Genomic DNA, 19340 nt, shown 5'->3' with positions numbered 1-19340 from the left:
TTCAGCTCTATACTCTTTTCCCAGCGATGTTCAATAAGTTCAATACCCTTCTTATAATGATAATTGTCTAGCTCCTCATAACAGCCATTAACTGCCAACATCACGTCTTTATTTGTTGAAAATTTTCTACCACCGAGCCATTTTTTCAAGTTTGGGAACATAAAATAATCCGAGGGGGCTAAATTTGGCAAATAGGGTGCATGAAGCAGCAATTAAAACTTTAATTCATTAATTTCGACTGTCACAATAACGGACTTGTGAGCTGATGCATTGCCCTGAAGAAACAACACTTTCTTCTTCGTCAAATGCGACCATTTTTGCTTGATTTCTTTGTCCAAATGTTGCAATAAGTTCACATAATACTCACAATTGATAGTTTTTCCTTTTTCAATGTAGCCAATGAAAATTATCTCACATACATCCCAAAAAACCGACGCCATGAACTTCCCTGCAACCTTTCATCAGTGGTGACCCTGATGTTATTTTGCCATACAGAATTAGCAAACATCAATGGAACCGTCTACAGTATCACGCCTGGCAATGCGCCTCCCATCCTTTTGGCCCCAGAATACCATATTGTGGTTTTTTCAGGTGGAGGCAAGCTTTTACTATGCCGGAATAATCGCAGATAACACAAAACATTCTTTGGTCATATGCCAGCCTGACCAGCGATATGCTACGGAGGTCCAAGGCACAATAACAACTCCTCCAATGGAAAACGCTTATGACAGATTAAAAGCAGAACTCATACATCATATGGCAGCTTCACAGGAAGACTGCATGCACCAGATATTGACACAAGAAAAAATGGGTGGCAGGAAACCCTCACAATACCTTCGCCATATTAGCAACACAGTGGACATCGGCACTGTTCCTGATAACCACCTGCACACAATTTGGAGCAACCATCTGCCAGCCCAGGTAAAAGCCATCATTGGTACTGAGTCGGATATGTCACTGGATGCAGTCGTTGAACTTGCTCACTGCATTCAAGATGCCATTACACTGTGCTCACAGGTCAGTACAGTAAACTGTTCCTTCCAGTGCTACGTCCATACCACTTATGGTGTCACATGCCAATTACGATGCCCTGTCTGCCACGGTGGATCTCTTAACTGCACAGATGGCAGCTTTGCTTTCATGTGGTAATACAAGCTGCCGAAGCAGGTGTAGCCGACGATGTTCAAGGAGTCGCTCCACTTCGCATACTGCGTCAGAGTCTGGCCCCACAGTTTGCTGGTAACACCACAGATACAGCGAGCAGGCCTTAACTAGACCTCTGGGAGCACCATGACATGTGTTGCACGACACTGTCCACCCTATCAAAACTATTGATGGACCATCTGTGTCATGTTGCCCATGCAGATTAGCACCCAGATGTCTCGCAATAGCAAGGGCAGAGTTTGCTCTTACGTTGCAGGAAGAAATTAATCACCCATCATCCAGTCCATGGGCATCAGCTTTACACCTAGTACCTAAAAAAGGTGGTGCCTGGCGTCCAAGCGGCAATTATCAAGCACGGAATGCCAGGACTATTCCCAACCACTACCCTGTATGATTATTATGTGATTACAATCACACTCTTCATGGCTGAACAATATTTGGCATCACTGATAGTGCAAAGGCCTACACGCATATCCCAGTTGCACCAGAGGACATTCCCAAGACGGCTATAATTACATCCTTTGGATTGTTCGAGTCAAAGTTTATGACATTTGGGTTATAGAATGCTGTACAGACCTGGCAGTGGTTTATAGGTTTCATCTTGCATGAGCTACCTTTCTGCTTTCCATACCTGCACAATGTGTTGATCTATTCAGAAACCAGAGAACAGCACCACAGTCATTTGTGTGAGGTTTTCAAATGACTGGAAAAGTAAGGCATAGTCTTAAACACTATGAAATGTATTTCTGGCCAGCCTGCTGTTGAATTTCTGTGCCACGACATACCATCCTCTGGTTCTGCACCACAAACAGAAAAAGTAGAGGTCATCTTACAACTGCCAAAGCCTACCAGCATAAAAGAGCTACCCAGATACCTCAAGATGCTGAATTTTTATCGGCGTCACTTACCACGTACCGCTGAGCAAAGCACTGTTAAATGCAGCACTATCAGGCACAAAGGTACGAGGTAACGCCCCTGTGCAATGGAATGAGAGTATGGATGCAGTGTTCAAAACGATGAAAGACAGTCTTGCTCAGGTTACCCTACTCACTCACCCAAAACTTGATGCTCTGCTCGCCTTAGTGGTTGACGCCAGCCAGTTTTCAATCGTCTCAGCTTTACAACAATGAGTAGATGATACATGGCAGCTGCTGGCATATTTTTCACTTAAATTGCCTTCACAGCAGTGCTGGTGCGCATATGATAGGGAGTTGTTGGCCATCTAGCAATCGATCAAGCACCTCTGACCACAGGTCATGGCACAGGATTTTGCAGTTTATACTGATCACAAACTGTTGTTATACACATTCAGTAAGAACAGCAACAAGTGCTCACCACGTCAGTACTCCCAACTCGAGTTTAAAAGCCAATTCACTATGGACTTGCGGCACATTTCTGTATTGACCAATGTGGTGGCCGACTGCTTATCCAGAGTATCTGGTGTTTCCCAACCACTGAACATGACAGAGCTAGCAGTCCTGCAGCAAGAAGACCCTGAACTACAAGTAATATTACGCAATGACAAAACTTCACTAAAATTGCAACTGGTCGACATTCCGGGCGAAACTGGCAAGGTCTAGTGCAACTTACTGCACGGCAGATCATGACCATATATACTCATGACCATATATACCGAACGCATTCTGTCAGACAGTGTTCAATAAACTCCATAACCTGTGTCACCCTGGAGTTGCCCACCACGTATACACTCCAATAGAGGAGTTCCCAGATGTCTGCGTACGTTTTGCTCACATTCACCTAGACATGGTAGGACCACTGCCTCCCTCAGACAGTCGTTGCTATTTAATGACAATGATTGACAGGTACATGCATTGGCCGGAAGCAGTACCTTCTGATAATTTCGGCAGAAATGCTAACAGCAGCTTTCACGTAAACATGGCTCACCAGATTCATTTGCCCTCTCCATGTAACAACCAACAGGGGGAGGCAGTTCAAGTCTGACTTGTTCACTCAGCTAGCCAAGTTCTGCAGATACTCACCCCATAAGACCACTACTTACCACCTGGCTAGTAATGGCATGCTGTTAAGATGGCACTGCAGTTTGAAGGCAACACCGATGTACCATGGGACCACATGGACTTCAGCACTTTGTCCTACTTGGTCTGAGGACTGCATTCAAGCCAAACATTGAGGATTCACCAGCTGAGCTTGCATACAGAGAGTCTCTGCATCTACCTGGTGAATTTGTTGATGCCACAAAGATATGTGACATTAATGATCAACCACAATTCGTACATACTTTACAAGAGACTGTGGACTGCATGAAACCAATGAAAGCCACCAGGCATGGACAGCACATGATGTTCATGCATAAGGATCTTGACACATGCACGCATGTTACGCTTCGCACGGATGCTGTCAAACTGCCACAGCAACCACCCTACACTGGACCATACCGTGTGCTGTGCAGGAGTTAACAAACCATGGACATTCTCATTATGGGTAAACAAGCTACAGTTTCAATGCACAGAGTTAAGTCAGCCTACATGTTCAAAGAGGCACCGACTACACCGCCAAAGATTTTGAGAGAGGAGAAGGAAGGGACTACAATTCAGCCTCCCATTCCACCACCGCCTCATCCACATCAAGACGAAGCAAAATGCACGACTTGCTCAGGAAGATGTGTTCTTTTTTCTGCCAGGTACAGAGAAGACTTACCACAATCTGCTTTCACCAAGGTGGCTCCCGTAGTGACTACTGCACACTGACACTGCAGTCAGCGCACATGATAGTCGCTCGCATTGAAGTTCGTGTGTGAGTGTGAAATGAAGACAGAAGAATGCCGTCCTTATGCCGAGTGTTTTTGCAGCTAGGGACATGGCGATCCACCTGCAGTGACACGCCACATTTGCTCTTAGAATAGAAGAGCAACTACCAATTTTTACTCTTTGTTTTTGTAGAGATTCTGTGACTCTTGTTGTTATAGTAACACTTGTAGACAACTGTGAATGTGGAGAGTTAATAAATCTGTTTGAAGTTCCATCTCGTTTTTGATTGTATGGAAGTTCATGTGCGGGATTTTCTCACATAGTTATACCTCTCATCATGCCTACTATGTCTGCTAACTTGCGCACTTCCACGATCATCCATTACCGCTTTGTGGATTTTCTTCATCATTTCTGGAGTTATCACCTCATTTGGTCGACCACTACAATGGTCTTCTTGGCAGCTCATATGGTCTCATTTAAACTCATCTGCCGAATATTTTACTGTTCTCAACAAAGGAGCACACTCTTCCAAACTACAATCTAGTTCAGCTTTAATATTGGTTGGGCTGAGGCCTTTCAAAAAAAGATATTATATCACATAATGATGGCCAATTTTCTCTATGTTCACAAGTTCACTAACAACGTTTGCTATTGATGGCTGCCAAACAAATACTAAACAATGTAGCATCTTCAAACTTGAAACTTATGCTTCATAGTTTGTATACTTTCTAATCCAGAGATATTTTTCAACAATGACTACCCTCTCTCAGTCACGCTGGGTAATTATGGGACCATCCTCGTATAGAGATACATACATACTGAAACCAGACATACAATTAAAATTAAAGTATACAGCAGTGTCATATGTTGCAGTATGAGTTTTGCAAGTTTTCAGCCATGTGTATATTGAAGCATCATATATTTTTGATACAGTAGAAGGCCAATGCCTGTGAAAGAATTAAATTGTGCACAAATAAATTTAATAGCACTTACACTCTAGAACATTTTCACTAATAGTTGATCACTATTGAATAGGGTTAGTGGTTAAACAGTGAAACTTTCTAAAAATAAGAAACAGAAATAAAAAAGGAAACTGTCCCATAAAAGGCATGTATTCAAGCAATGCCAGGTAAGCCAGGTACAAAACGGAAACAATGGTGAAACTAATGGAAACACTAAAATTTAAAAACTTTCCTTAATGGGTTTACAATGCAATCTTATATAATATTTTTGAATTAGCACTGCCTTATTTTGCAAGATTCCCAGCAAAATTCACGCTCCCTATGCCTTATAATTCAGGCAAAGAGTGTTTTTCTTTGAATAGGCTGTAAACTGGCAGCAAGTGTGACTACATGCTATCCTACTCCACAAGCTCCCACAGTGAGTTGACTGCGACCATCAGTGTCAGGTTACAAAACCACTAGAAGTTGAAATTTCTTTTCTGGTGCTATGGAAAAAGTATTCATAGTTATGGAAAACAACTGACTGCACAAACGGTACATAGTTTTCTGTTATATGAATTCCACAAACAGCCTTAGCAATTTATAATAACCTTCAAAGAGGTATGCCACTGTTGGCAGGAAGGTAAGCAACTGAGCTTGCATAATTTACCATGTGGAACTCTGATGCACAAGTTTTCTTCCCACAGTTTTCAAGAGAAGATGGTCATAATACAACAAGGTAGATCTACACCTGAGTCATGCACTGTAATTATGGTGAACATTTGTTTATGATACTTCAATATGTAACTTTACAACAACAATGAGTGCCTGTCAGGATGCCCTAATCTTAAACTACAGCAGACATTCCAGCAGACAAATTAAAGCAGTTGCTCATTATTTCTACATTCATTCACATCTGGACCATGAGAAGAACGACAAGTTAATCACGCTTGTGTGTGCAGTAATTAATCTAATGTTGTTTTGATGGTACCTGTAAGTGTGATATGTAGCGGGCCGAAGAATATCTCTAGATTCTTCACTCAGTTTTAGTTCTTGAAACTTTGTAAGTAGGCATTCTTTGGATAATTGGGTCTCTATTCAAGCATCAGCAAATTATGCTTCTGACGTATTTCCACAAGTCACGTTAACCTGAGACTATTTCTGCTGCCCTTCTTTGCTTACATTCAATACACACCATTAGTAAAATTTTGTATGAATATGCCCGCATGGCTGTGCATGTTAGCACACCACTTCTGGAACTCAGGGGGGGCATGTTGGCTACAGGTTGAATTGGCTTTGCACAAATGATGAGGATTGGTGTGCCAGTCAGTCTGGATGTGGTTTTCAGGCAGTTTCCCATATCTGAATAGGTGAATACTGGACTAGTACCCACATCCTGCCTCAGTAACATGATTTGCAAACATGTGAAAAATCTTCACACACTTTAATTTGGGGTAGATACATTCCATCCTGGCAGGGAAAGCAGGGGCAACAGGAAGGGCATTCGGCCACCCTCTACCACTAAAATTGCCACATTCAATAACTGACATGCTGATGCCATCAAGATATGAGATAAAGGGCACGAAAAATGGGAGAGACGTAATGTTTGGTCCCACACATCTGAGCAGTATACCAAAAAGGTGAACACAAATGCTTTGTAAGAAATCTCTAAAACATGAAATGATTTACAACAGTCATTTAATGATTGGTATGCAATCTCAGAGTAGCACTGTTCATACTGATCAAAATTATGAACCCCTAAAAGTTCCAAATACAACAGAGAGTCCAAGCTGAATCTGTTTTGTACCTGATCAATCACTGTGACCAAAATTTTTCAGCAAATTCTTCTAAAGTTTGCTTCCAAACTGACTGCAGCACCATGCGTAGGACATTTATTTCCTGGTTCATCCGTATGTTGGCCTTGGATGACTCTTTTACAATATTCTTTCAAATCCATCTCATTTGGTTTTCAACATCTCTTGAAGTTCATTAACTTCTGTTGCACATTAGCCAATGTCTTAAATTCAGGCTAGTAATATATCAACTAAGGCATTGGTGCAAGGAAAATTATCTGCGAAAGTATGCAGAATGAAACTGAAACAGACATCATGCATTGTGATTTCAAATCTAGAAGCAGCATTGTAATCTTCTTCACCCCAGTCATCTGTGTCTATTATTTTCTTGAAAAGAAACCAGTTGAGTGCAAGATAAGGTTTTCACCAAATGAGAGGCAGAACTCCACCATGTAGTAGACACTTCCAGGTTCATTCAGCAGTGTATGTGGTTATTGTCTGAAAAATGTGTTGTTGTAGAGTCAATAGTGAAGAAGTCATAAATTAAAACATCATGTCTGATGCTGCATTTATACTGCATTAACCTTGAAAATGTAGTAAGCAATAAACCTTTCTCTGTTCATCATTTTGTGAAGGGTACCACTGGGAAAAAGTTTCATAAAAGTTTAAAATTTTGTGCACAGTTTGTTGGAATTCACTGAGTGCTCTTGTATTAAAATACTCGATGAATATTGGCTGGAGAGTTTTCATGCCTTGAATTATGCTGCCTCAAGAAATATACACAGTTTCTAACAGTAGTACACTGGTGTCCAAAACTAAAGTAACAAAATGAAATTTTGCAAGGCTGCATTTACTTTGCCACAAAGCTGTATAAACAGGTGACAGTAAAGTAGAAACAACGTAAAGAGTACAGAACATAAGAAACTGGAACATGCATAATGTTAGACAAAATGTTCTTCATTTTTTCCAACTTAATGGATTTTCACGTGCATTCCGACAACTGGTTAACGTGTTCATTATGGGATATGACCTCCTCTGGCAGCAATACAGGCCAGACAACAACATCACATGCTGTGAATGATGTCATCAGTCTCATGTTGAGACAGTAACACACATTCTTCCTGCAGAGATGCTCCTGCAGTGGTTGGAGAGTGGTTGGTGGATGCTGATGTGATGCAAGCCATCACGCTAGTGCATCCCACACATGCTCTAAGGGATTCAAATCAGGAGAGTGAGCAGGCCACGCCATGCGTGAAATATCTTCCATTTCCAAGAGAATATCAACCACACGTGCTCTATGAGGTTGAGGATTATTGTCCATCACTATAATGTCTAGGCCAACAGCACCTAGCAGCAACCACAAATGAGGTCCCAAGATTTCATCACAATACCTGATAGCAGTTAAAACTTGCCAATTCACCTGTACAATTTCACGAAGAGGACTTCGAGTGGTAAACATAATTCCTGCCCACACCATTAGGGATCTTCCTCAATCTCAGTCTCTTTCCACAATGTTTGGGTGCCAAAATCATGTTCCACATTCCCTCCAGATGCGAATCCATCAAGAATCACTCTCCAGACTAAATTGGGACTCATTTGTTCAAAAAAACATTGACCCATTGTTTGACCGTCCAGGTGGCTTGTTGATAACTCAGCTACAGACGTTCCCTTCTGTGAAGACGTGTCAGAGCTAGACATACAGCATGTCTCTGATAGCAAAGGCAATAAAGGCCTCTCTGTTGAAGCCTTCAGCACGCTGTTTGCCTTGATACAACAAGTGCAGTGGATGCTGTGAGCTCACATGCCTGATGCCGTGCAGCACTAAAGCAGTACTATCATGCCCTTACAGACAAATAACAGTCCTCTCTTCTGTAGTCACACATGGTCAGCCCTTGTCTTTGGGATACAGTTTCGGCCTCTATAAACTGTCGCCATGTCCAAGACACAACAGAACAATTCACATTACGCCATCGGGCCTCATCAGTCAGCAACTGCCCTGTTTCATTTCTTTCTATGGCCCTCCATTTTAGAGAGTCTGGTAGGCATCTCTTATGTGCCCTACTGCACCATCTGTGGCTGTGTACACAGCGATTGTGGATGTGCGGCAAACGCTATTTCGTTTCATATGTGCCCTGACACCATAATTGGCATGGTTGTCCATCGACCAGAATGAAATCTTCTGTGCAGAACACTATTGTATGGACGTCTGGTTGACAGTTTGTATGAATACATCATGAATTAGACACAGGATGCGGAAATAGCAGTTTTTTGCTTGAATTTTAGACACCAGTGTACTTGATTTATTGTGTTAAACTTTTAACATAAGATATACCTGTTGCTCTTCATGAGTAGATGATGATAGTATTTTAAATTCGGTTAATAACTGTATGAAATATTAAAAATCAAATTTTTCGTGCCCCTGGAAGCTGTTAGAGAGTAACTTGCAACAGGGACGAGGCCCTGGGTAAGCTATTTTGTAATACAAGTAAGTACACATGGAAATGAAATACTGTTTGTAAACCATGTAAGCACAGCTGTGCCATCTTATTTGGTGTTGTGACTTGTACACAAAGAATTATTGTATATATGTCCGTATACCAATAAGCCAAAACTTTATGACCACGGCGTTGGATGCCAGCTGGCAGCACTGCAGGCATGTGAGGTGGTAGCAAAAGTATGTAAGCAGAGCAGACATGGATGGGAGATCACAAGACATGGGCTGCAAATGGGGAAGTCCATTGAGATAAGCAACTTTGACAAAGGGCAGATTATTATTATGACTGCAAACGAGTATCTCCACAAATGCCGTCATTGAGGTGAACGATGGCTTGAAATGTGCAGCAGGCCATGGAAGCAGGCTAGTGGGAGCAGTATTATGCTATGGAAGGTATTCTCCTGTGCTCGCATGGGACTGTGGTAGTAATCGAAGCCACGCTGACAGATGTGAGCCATCTGCATCACATCATGCTTGATTTTATCCCTAACAGCAATGTCATCTTTCAGCAGTATAACTGTCCATGTCTCAGAGCCAGAACTGTGCTACATTGGTGTGAGGAGCATTACAGTGAACTCATGTTAATGTCTCAGTGACCAGGTTCATCTGATGTAAATCCTATGGAATCCATAAGCATCACTATTGGGTCACACTTCAGCAGCATTACAGTATAGCCTGTACAATTATTTTGTATGGAATATCTTTTAAATATCAGTTGCAGTTTTAAGCTTTTTCCCTTTCTCATCATTCACTACTTATTGAGCCAAGCCATGATAGACAGTCATGTTATGTGTTGAAATATTATCTTTGCCCAAAATGTGGAAATGTGGTTGGACTGCCAGGACACATGGTGGCATTCAGTGTTTGGCTACTGGGGCTTTGTGGCTGGGGACCTGGTGCAGTGCTTGTGACAGTGAGACAACTGGATCGAGTTGTGAGGCGCCAATAGTGGTGTGTAAATAGTCCATTACTGATATGAAATGTGCAGGGCACATGTGAGATGAAGGTCCTCAATAGGGTTCCAGTTACTTACATCTTCCCAGTCGAGTCTTCAGCCATTGTCTGCTGTGGTTCACTTGCTGTCAAATGTGCCTCTTCCTTGGACCGGTGACCATAATGGCCACCGCTCATGTCTACACTGGCATTTGTGTGTGCAAACATCACAATGTATGGTGAGTGGGTTTTTAAATACTGCTTGATGATTTGCAAGCCACTTAACATTGCCAAATTGTTTGGAGAACATCTGACATTAGTGTGCCAGCCAATTCATTACTGCTTGGAGTGAAATTGGTGCCGGTTTGTTTTGGTCCCTCTTATCAGTTGAATTTTTTTTTTAAGACATTGACTGTTAAACATGATGATCTGCTCAGTCTCACGTTTAATTGCCTGCACTGTTCAGCCTATTTATTGTGTATGTCTTGGCCTTTTAAGATTTTTTTTTAATTAAAAGGAGCTACTGGTTATATTTTGTACTGAATTGTGTTTCTTCTCCAGTGGCATATTTTACGAGAAGAGTATTTTGTAAATCTGGGCTTCATTGTGGCACTGTAAACTCCCTTTATCTGTTACATAATGAAAGCATATCATCATGTAACCTAACTTTGGTATCGTGAGGCAGCACCTTAGTCCTCGCGTGTTCATGCATGTGCAGCTTAAGCTACTGATTTGGGTGTATTGTTTGCTGTATCTCGATGGGCGGTGTTTGCTTAAGTTGGGTTTCATAGCCTCTGTCCTGTCTGCTCCCTTTCCAACAGAAATCTTACTTAAACTGTTTTAATATAGTGTTGTCTTCCCCCCAACCCCACCCCCCACCCCATTCCTTCGTTTGGTAATGCTGCTCCTCCTGATTCTTTCACACTTGTAAAACTGAAATCACACTTCAACATTTTGGGGCAATAGGGAGTTAATTTCTGTTACTTGGTATTATATCCCAGGGAAGAACTTTAGGAATTTATTTTTAAAGTTCGGTTAAAATTATTAAAATCTCTTTCTTATTTTTTAATTTTACTAAGCTTGATTAAATGCTTAAATCATGAAAGTTATTTCTTAAATAACACTCTGTATTTAATTGCTGAATTTTATTAATTTGATTTCATTTTAAATTATTTTGAAAGTCACAAAACTCAAAACCTGAATCTTGTCTTTTTTTAATTAATGTGATCTGCTTTAATTGTAATAGTTGTGAGTTTAATAAATTATGTCAACCTGTATGAATGTTACCAATGATATCTACATCTACATTTATACTCCGCAAGCCACCCAACGGTGTGTGGCGGAGGGCACCTTACGTGCCACTGTCATTACCTCCCTTTCCTGTTCCTGTCGCGTATGGTTCGCGGGAAGAACGACTGCCGGAAAGCCTCCGTGCGCGCTCTAATCTCTCTAATTTTACATTCGTGATCTCCTCGGGAGGTATAAGTAGGGGGAAGCAATATATTCGGTACCTCATCCAGAAACGCACCCTCTCGAAACCTGGCGAGCAATCTACACCGCGATGCAGAGCGCCTCTCTTGCAGAGTCTGATCCCTTATGCCCCAGTCTTTTTTACTCTGGTTACCACTGTATAGATCTCAAAAAAAAAAAAAAAAAAAAAAAAAAATTGTTGTCAGGTTAGAGGATGGGCTTTAGGCACATATTAGTGTATGAGGTTTACTGATAGTGGCCAACATGCCAGTAAACAAATTTGTCAATTTATTATCATGTAGCACTTAATAAAATTACATACGAAGTGTGATCAAACAGTAATAGGAATTATTGTTTAGAGTAGTATCTTTACTTATTTATCAGTATCAACTTTGCCCCTTCAAATCAGTTCCCCTGATATATAAGACACTTGGGCTAGCTCCTTCACTAATTTTGGAAGCGTTTCTTGATCTCAGTATTCATCATGGTGTTCAGCTACTTCAGCGATTCTGTTTTTATCTCATCAATGGTGGCAACACAATGTCCTTTAATGTTTCTTTTCAGCCTTGGGGATAGAAAGAAGTCACAGGGGGCCATGATGGGTGAATACAGTGGATGAGGCAACATAACAGTATTGTTTTTTGCCAAAAAATAACCAACAAGAACTAAGGTGTGAACGGGAGCATTATCGTTTTGCAATTTCCACATGTGGACAGCTCTGGTCATTTTCTTCAGACTGCTTCATGTAAGTTGTACATAGTTTCTGGGTACTATTCCTTATTGACCAAAACTGTCAAATTTTTTTCAGTTTTGGCTCTTCAGGCAGTTTCTGTTGGGATGACTGGGCCTTGGTTTTGACCTCATATCCATATACCCATATATTCATCACCTGTTATAACCTTCATTAGACATTCTAGATTGCTGCTGACTTCATTCAGTAATTCCTGAGTATATCTGCATGATGTCGTTTTTGGATGAAATTCAACACTTGATTACTACACTTTCGATGCACAAAACATCCAAAAAAATTGCTTGTCAGCAATCAAAGGATATGCTGACATCATCAGCAACCCCTCTGTTGGGGATTGGGCGATTTTTAGAACCATTTTCTTTACTTCTTCCACATTGTAATCAGTAATTGATGTGCTAGGGTGTCCACGGCAGTTGTCGTCTTCAGCATCTTCTCGGCCCTCTTGGAAATGTTTATACCACTCATTAACTCTTGTTTTACTCATAGTTATGTTCATCAAATGCCATAGTTGACATTTTGAACACAGTGCTGTACTTTATTCCGTTTTTCAAGTAAAATTTAATGCAAATTCTTTGATCCACCTTTTTTGAAAGTAAAAATTCACCGAGCACTCAAAAACATGTAGAATCAAACCTCGTTATATTGAACCTCAGTATACTGAAGACTTGACTATTTGAATTTTTTCTTCATTCCCTTCTCCTGAAAGCGCAAATCCTTAATATTTTGAAGAAAATCTGCTGTTACAGCAAAGTTTTTTTGAAGGCTCAAGAAGGGCAGATTTTACCTCCGTATATTGCATTGCAATTCAGGGGACAAAAACACTTTACACTGAAGTCACCTCTTTGATGTAAAGTCTTTCATATGGTACCTCTACATATTGAAGTGTGTGCAAATATAGGAATCCCAATCCCTCCCCTCCCTGCATTGATACATCAGTGAGATCTGTGTTGCATTGAAGTTCCCAAGAAGCCCTCTATGCAGGTATGTGCTTTAGGCAGACTGTGTGATTACCACAGATGAAGGGACAGATTGGAAACAATAACAAAAGGCTGAGTTTCCACATTTAGTGCAGTGGTTCCGGCAACAGGGGAACAATAATGTGAACATTGGTGGACTTACTTTGAAAGAAATGGCCGATTATTTTGCAGCAACATTTGGATATGATACATTTTATGCAAGTGAGCGGTGGTTAGAAAACTTCATGAAAAGACATTGTATTGTTTTTCTGAAAAGTGAGCAGGGAAAGTACCAGTGTAGATAGCAAAATTTGCAATGCTTGGAAGCTAGAACTGTGCAGGATTTTTCAAGATTACGAACCAATGATTTTTTTAACACAGACAGAATTGAACTTTTTTACAAATGTCTTTCAGACAAAGCTTTGACCTTCCAAGGAGAAAAATGTCTCAGGGGCAAGCTAAGCAAAGATTGTGTGACATTCTGTTAGCAGCAAAAATGAACGGCACAGAAAAACTGAAGCCACTTAGGATTGGAAAACCTATGAAACTGTGCTGTTTTTCTGGGTGTAAGTCATTCCCTGTGGAGTACACTGTGAACAAGAAAGTATGGATGACCTCAGAAGTGTTTTCCAACTGGTTACAGGATTTTGATAGAAAATGTCTTGTGAAAATCAAAAAAAATTGTTGTTTGTGGTCAACTGCTGTACACACAGCGTTCACGCTCTATTAAAATTTGTTACAGAGCAATTTTTACCACCTAACACTACGTCAAAATTTCAGCCCTTGGATCAAGGAATAATCAAGACTGCCAAAGAAAACTAGATACGAAATGTTCGAAATGACAAGTCTGGGCTACTGACAACAACGACCCAACAACTATCAAAATTTTAGACACTATAAGAATGCTGAAAATGTACAGAAATGTGAAGGAGCAAATGATCTTCAATTGTCTCCAAACACATGGATTTTCAATGACAGACAAAAATGAGTGTCTGGTGGGTTTAATACAAAAGTATGTAAAATCTTAGTTTGAGTCTGACACTTGTTTATGGGAATTGTGATTAGTTTTTATTTTATACAGTACTTACGGGAGACACTCCCTGTCAGTATCCTTGAGTCCGAATGGACAAAAGTGGTGACTCACATTAACACCGCTCACATTCATTTTGAAGATTATGTAGATGTAGACAATGATGTCACAGTAGCAGGATCATTAACAGAAGCCAAGATTGCTGACTCTGTGAAGACAGCGAAAGAAAAAGGAAGTGGCAACAATGTCGAAGGTAGAGGAAGGTTGAAGAAGCACTGCCAGTGACGACCAGGCAGGCCAAAGTGGCTCTCGACACAATCAGAGCATACACGGAGAAGTTTGAGGAGGTAAAGAATAACGTGTTTTCAGCCATTGTAATTAAAGACAATGAAACTGACTGACAGTGATCAAAAGTTTATAGCAAGCCAAAATTACAGATTATTTTTAAAGTCAATGATTTCTGGAAATTTTTATGTATGTGAGCTGCATATTTCTTTACAACGAAAGTATTTTAAACTTATAGATTGATGCCTATTTCAGAAGAAAACCAAACATAGTGCATTATCACACACAGAAACAACAAAACAAAAAATCATAGTACAGTAACAAAAAAATCATGGATTGTAAACTTGCCCCACACCCCTATCACCTCCCTATCAAAATCTTATTACACTACTGGCCATTAAAATTGCTACAACAAGAAGAAATGCAGATGATAAATGGGTATTCATTGGACAAATATACTAGAACTAACATGTGATTACATTTTCACGCAATTTGGGTGCATAGATCCTGAGAAATCATTATCCAGAACAACCACCTCTGGCTGTAATAACGGCCCTGATACGCCTGGGCATTGAGTGAAACAGAGCTTGAAAGGCGTGTACAGGTACAGCTGCCCAAGCAGCTTCAACACGATGCCACAGTTCATCAAGAGTAGTGACTGGCATATTGTGACAAGCCAGTTGCTCGGCCGCCATTGATCAGATGTTTTCAATTGGTGAGAGATCTGGAGAATGTGCTGGCCAGGGTAGCAGCTGAACATTTTCTGTATCCAGAAAGGCCCGTACAGGACCTGCAACATGTGGTCATGCATTATCTTGCTGAAATGTATGGTTTTGCAGGGATCAAATTAAGAGTAGAGCCACGGGTCGTAACACATCTGAAATGTAACGTCCACTGTTCAAAGTGCCGTCAATGTGAACAAGAGGTGACCGAGACGTGTAACCAATGGCACCCCATACCATCATGCCAGGTGATACGCCAGTATGGCAATGACGAATACACACTTCCAATGTGCGTTCACCGTGATGTCGCCAAACACGGATGCGACCATCATGATGCTGTAAACAGAACCTGGATTCATCCGAAAAAATGACATTTTGCCATTCATCCACCCAGGTTCGTTGTTGAGGTGCTCCTGTCTATGATGCAGCATCAAGGGTAACCACAGCCGTGGTCTCCGAGCTGATAGTCAATGCTGCTCCAAACGTCGTCGAACTGTTCGTGCATATGGTTGTTGTCTTGCAAACGTCCCTATCTGTTGACTCAGTGATCGAGACGTGGCTGCACGATCCGTTACAGCCATGCGGATAAGATGCCTGTCATCTCGACTGCTAGTGATACGAGGCCATTGGGATCCAGCACGCTGTTCCGTATTACCCTCCTGAACCCACCGATTCCATATTCTGCTAATAGTCATTGGATCTCGACCAACACGAACAGCAATGTCGCGATACGATAAACCACAATCGCGATAGGCTACAATCCGACCTTTACCAAAGTCGGAAACGTGATGGTACGCATTTCTCCTCCTTACATGAGGCATCACAACAACGTTTCACTAGGCAACGCCGGTCAACTGCTGTTTCTGTATGAGAAATCGGTTGGAAACTTTCCTCATGTCAGCACGTTGTAGGTGTCGCCACCGGCGCCAACCTTGTGTGAATGCTCTGGAAAGCTAATCATTTGCATATCACAGCATCTTCTTCCTGTCGTTTAAATTTTGCGTCTGTAGAGCGTCATCTTCATGGTGTAGCAATTTTATTGGCCAGTAGTGTATATCAAACCCTCTATACATTGAATGAATCTTACCTTCCCTAGAGATTCAATACATCAAGGTTTGATTGTGTAACTTTTTGACTCTCAACAATAAACTAAATATTCAAAATAACTGAAAATGTAAACATACCTCAGGAAAATGTGTACCAACAAGATAAAAAAAATTGAAAATTGAATGTATAAAACCTGTAAAATTAAAAAATTCCTATTACTTTTTGATCACATTTCGTATATACATAGATTATATTGTATATTCATAGATTACACAAATTTATGAAGCAAAATTTACCATGTGTTAACACAGTGGCTCTAACTATTAAAACTGCAGCTCTACTATTTCACATTTACATTACAGCCATGTGTGGCTGGCACACAAGTGTGCACACTACATCTGCCTGGAAGTGAGAGCTAGCACAGTTCCCACTGATGTGATATAACATGTGATGCAATAAAATTACCATTTATTACCAAGTCTATATCATTCACCAGCCATTGCTGGGCAGACTGCACAAAACTGATGTATTACAATATAAATAATACATAACATTAGAAAAAATTTGAACAGTTTAAGCATTTACTATAGATTCAATTCATCTATCATCGACATTTAGTTCTCTGGCAGATTTACTAGTTTTGGAGAAAGTTCAGTGAATCCAATCACTTTCCTCACAGTTAAAAAATTCCTTGGTGGAGTATACCAGATGTAGTTACTGCCAAATGACTCGCAATACAAACACACGAGCAACCCGCACTGGTGGAGCACAAAGAAACATAGTGGAAGCAACTTAACTGGTTCACACTGGGGTGACAGTGACACAACACTGAGATGCATCTCCAAGCACAACACTGAGATCTGGTTGCTCCATGGAACAGTGTTAGACAATACATGGGCAGGGGAGGGGAGAATAATATTTTGAGTTATGTGAAGTGCCTTGAAAAAATTTGTTTTATGTAAATGAAGGAGGCTACACCTACATCTATATTCTACAAACCATTGAGAAGTGAATGACAGACTGTATGTCCCACTTTACCATTTATTAGGGCTTATTCCCATTGAATTCACATATAGATTGGGGGAAGAATGTTTATTTAAATGCCTTTGTGTGTGCTGTAATAAGTCCAATCTTGTCTTCTTAGTTTCTGTAGGAGTAACACATAAGCAGTTATAATATATGAGGTGTGATCAAAAACTAATGGGAATATTTTAATTTCCTCAGCTTTAAACACCCGGTTTTCACATTTTTTTAAAGTTTTTGGTACACATGTTTCTGATCTATATTTCCATTTTCAAATATTTTTAATATTTAGTTTATTGTTGACAACTGAAACAGTTGACATGTTTTCAAGTGCTTAGTGAATTTTTACTTACAAAAAAGATGAATGAAAGAATTTGCATTACAGTCTGCTTCAAAAATGGAGTAAAGTGCAGCACTGCATTTGAAACGTGGTCTGTAGCTTTTGGCAAACCTACTATGAGTAAGACAAATGTTTATGAGTGATATAAATGTTTCAAAGAGGATCAAGAAGACATCGAAGATGACAACTGTCCTGTACTCGCTAGCACATCCATCACTGATGACAATGTGGAAGAAGTAAAGAAAATGGTTTTGGAAAATCCCCGAATCACCATCAGAGAAGTTGCTGATGATGTCAGCATGTCCTTTGGCTCATGCCAAGCAAGTTTTTCAAGTGTTTTGGGCATGAAAAGTGTAGTAGCAAAGTTTTTTTCCAAATTTGTTGAATTTCAGCTAAAAATGACATCATGCAGACATCACTCAGGAATAGCTGAATAAAGCTGACAATGATCTAGGACTTCTAAAGAAGGTTATAACAGGTGATGAAATATTTGTATGACGTTACAAGCAAAGACAAATCATCCCAATGGAAATTGCCTGAAGGACTAATTACAATGGGATAGTGCATTCACAAGTTCCTGCCTTATGGTTGTACGGTCAATAAGGAAAACTACCTCGAAGTTATGCACCATTTGTGTGAAACAATCTGATGAAAATGACCAGAACTGTCCAGTTGTGGAAACTGCATTACAATAATGTTCCCACTCACACCTCAATGATTGTTTGCAATTTTTTTGGCAAAAAACAAAACTATTGTGTTGCCTCAGCCACCACATTTGCCAGGCATGGTTTCCTGTGACTTCTTTCTACTCCCAAGACTGAAGAGAACCATGAAAGGATGTTGTTTTGCCACCATTGATGAGATAAAAACAGAATTGGTGAAGGAGCTGAACATCATAATGAAAAGTGAGTTCCAGGAGGGCTTCCAAGATTGGAAAAAGAGTTGGATTACTTTGAAGTGGACAAAGTTGATGCTGATGAGCAAATAAAGTTCTTTAAGGAAAACAAAGATTCCCATTACTTTTTGATAACACCTGGTATTCCTAGATTAACTCAAAGTTGTTTCTAGAAACTTTCTGGGTATGTTTTCACAGGATACTTCGCACCTATCTTCAAGTGTCTCCCATTGTACTTCTTTCAACATATTTGCGACACTGCCCCATGGATTGAATAAGCCTGTGACTATTTGTGATGCCCTATTTTGTATCCATTCAATATCCCCTGTAAGTTGTATTTAATTTGGGTGCCGCACGCTTGAGCAATATTCTAAGTTGGATCATATAATCCTCAATCCAGTCAAAAATTTTGCTTGGTACCCCATACAATCATACTTTTGATAATGAATGTAGATGCAGTACTGAATGAAACGCTTTTCAGAACCCAAGGATTACTGCATCTACCTGATTGTGTTGATCCATTGCTTTTAGTATGTCATATGCGAAAAGTGAGTTGGGTTTCACATGATCTATGTCTTTGGAATCCATGCTGCCTAGCAAGGAGATCATGCTGTACAATATACCTTATTATTTTTGAGCTCAGAACACATTAACTTCAGCTTTTTCTCAATGCCACTGATACTAGTATACAGGGTGATGGAAAAAACGCCACACTTGGAGGTCAGGATGCGGATCCACATCCCAATTCCAGACAAAAGTGTATCTAC

General features: G+C 40.4%; 1 protein-coding gene across 7 annotated transcripts in view; it reads right to left on the bottom strand.

Moving 5' to 3' along the window:
• LOC126481111 (uncharacterized) overlaps positions 1–19340 on the bottom strand; it is a 132982-nt gene that overhangs the window by 71437 nt on the left and 42205 nt on the right. The gene's annotated exons all lie outside the window — the stretch shown is intronic.

The sequence above is a fragment of the Schistocerca serialis genome, chromosome 5, assembly GCF_023864345.2.
Source record: "Schistocerca serialis cubense isolate TAMUIC-IGC-003099 chromosome 5, iqSchSeri2.2, whole genome shotgun sequence".
Classification (NCBI taxonomy): domain Eukaryota; kingdom Metazoa; phylum Arthropoda; class Insecta; order Orthoptera; family Acrididae; genus Schistocerca; species Schistocerca serialis.
Note: the sequence above shows the minus strand (reverse complement) of the source record. Positions and strands in the feature narration are given on the sequence as shown.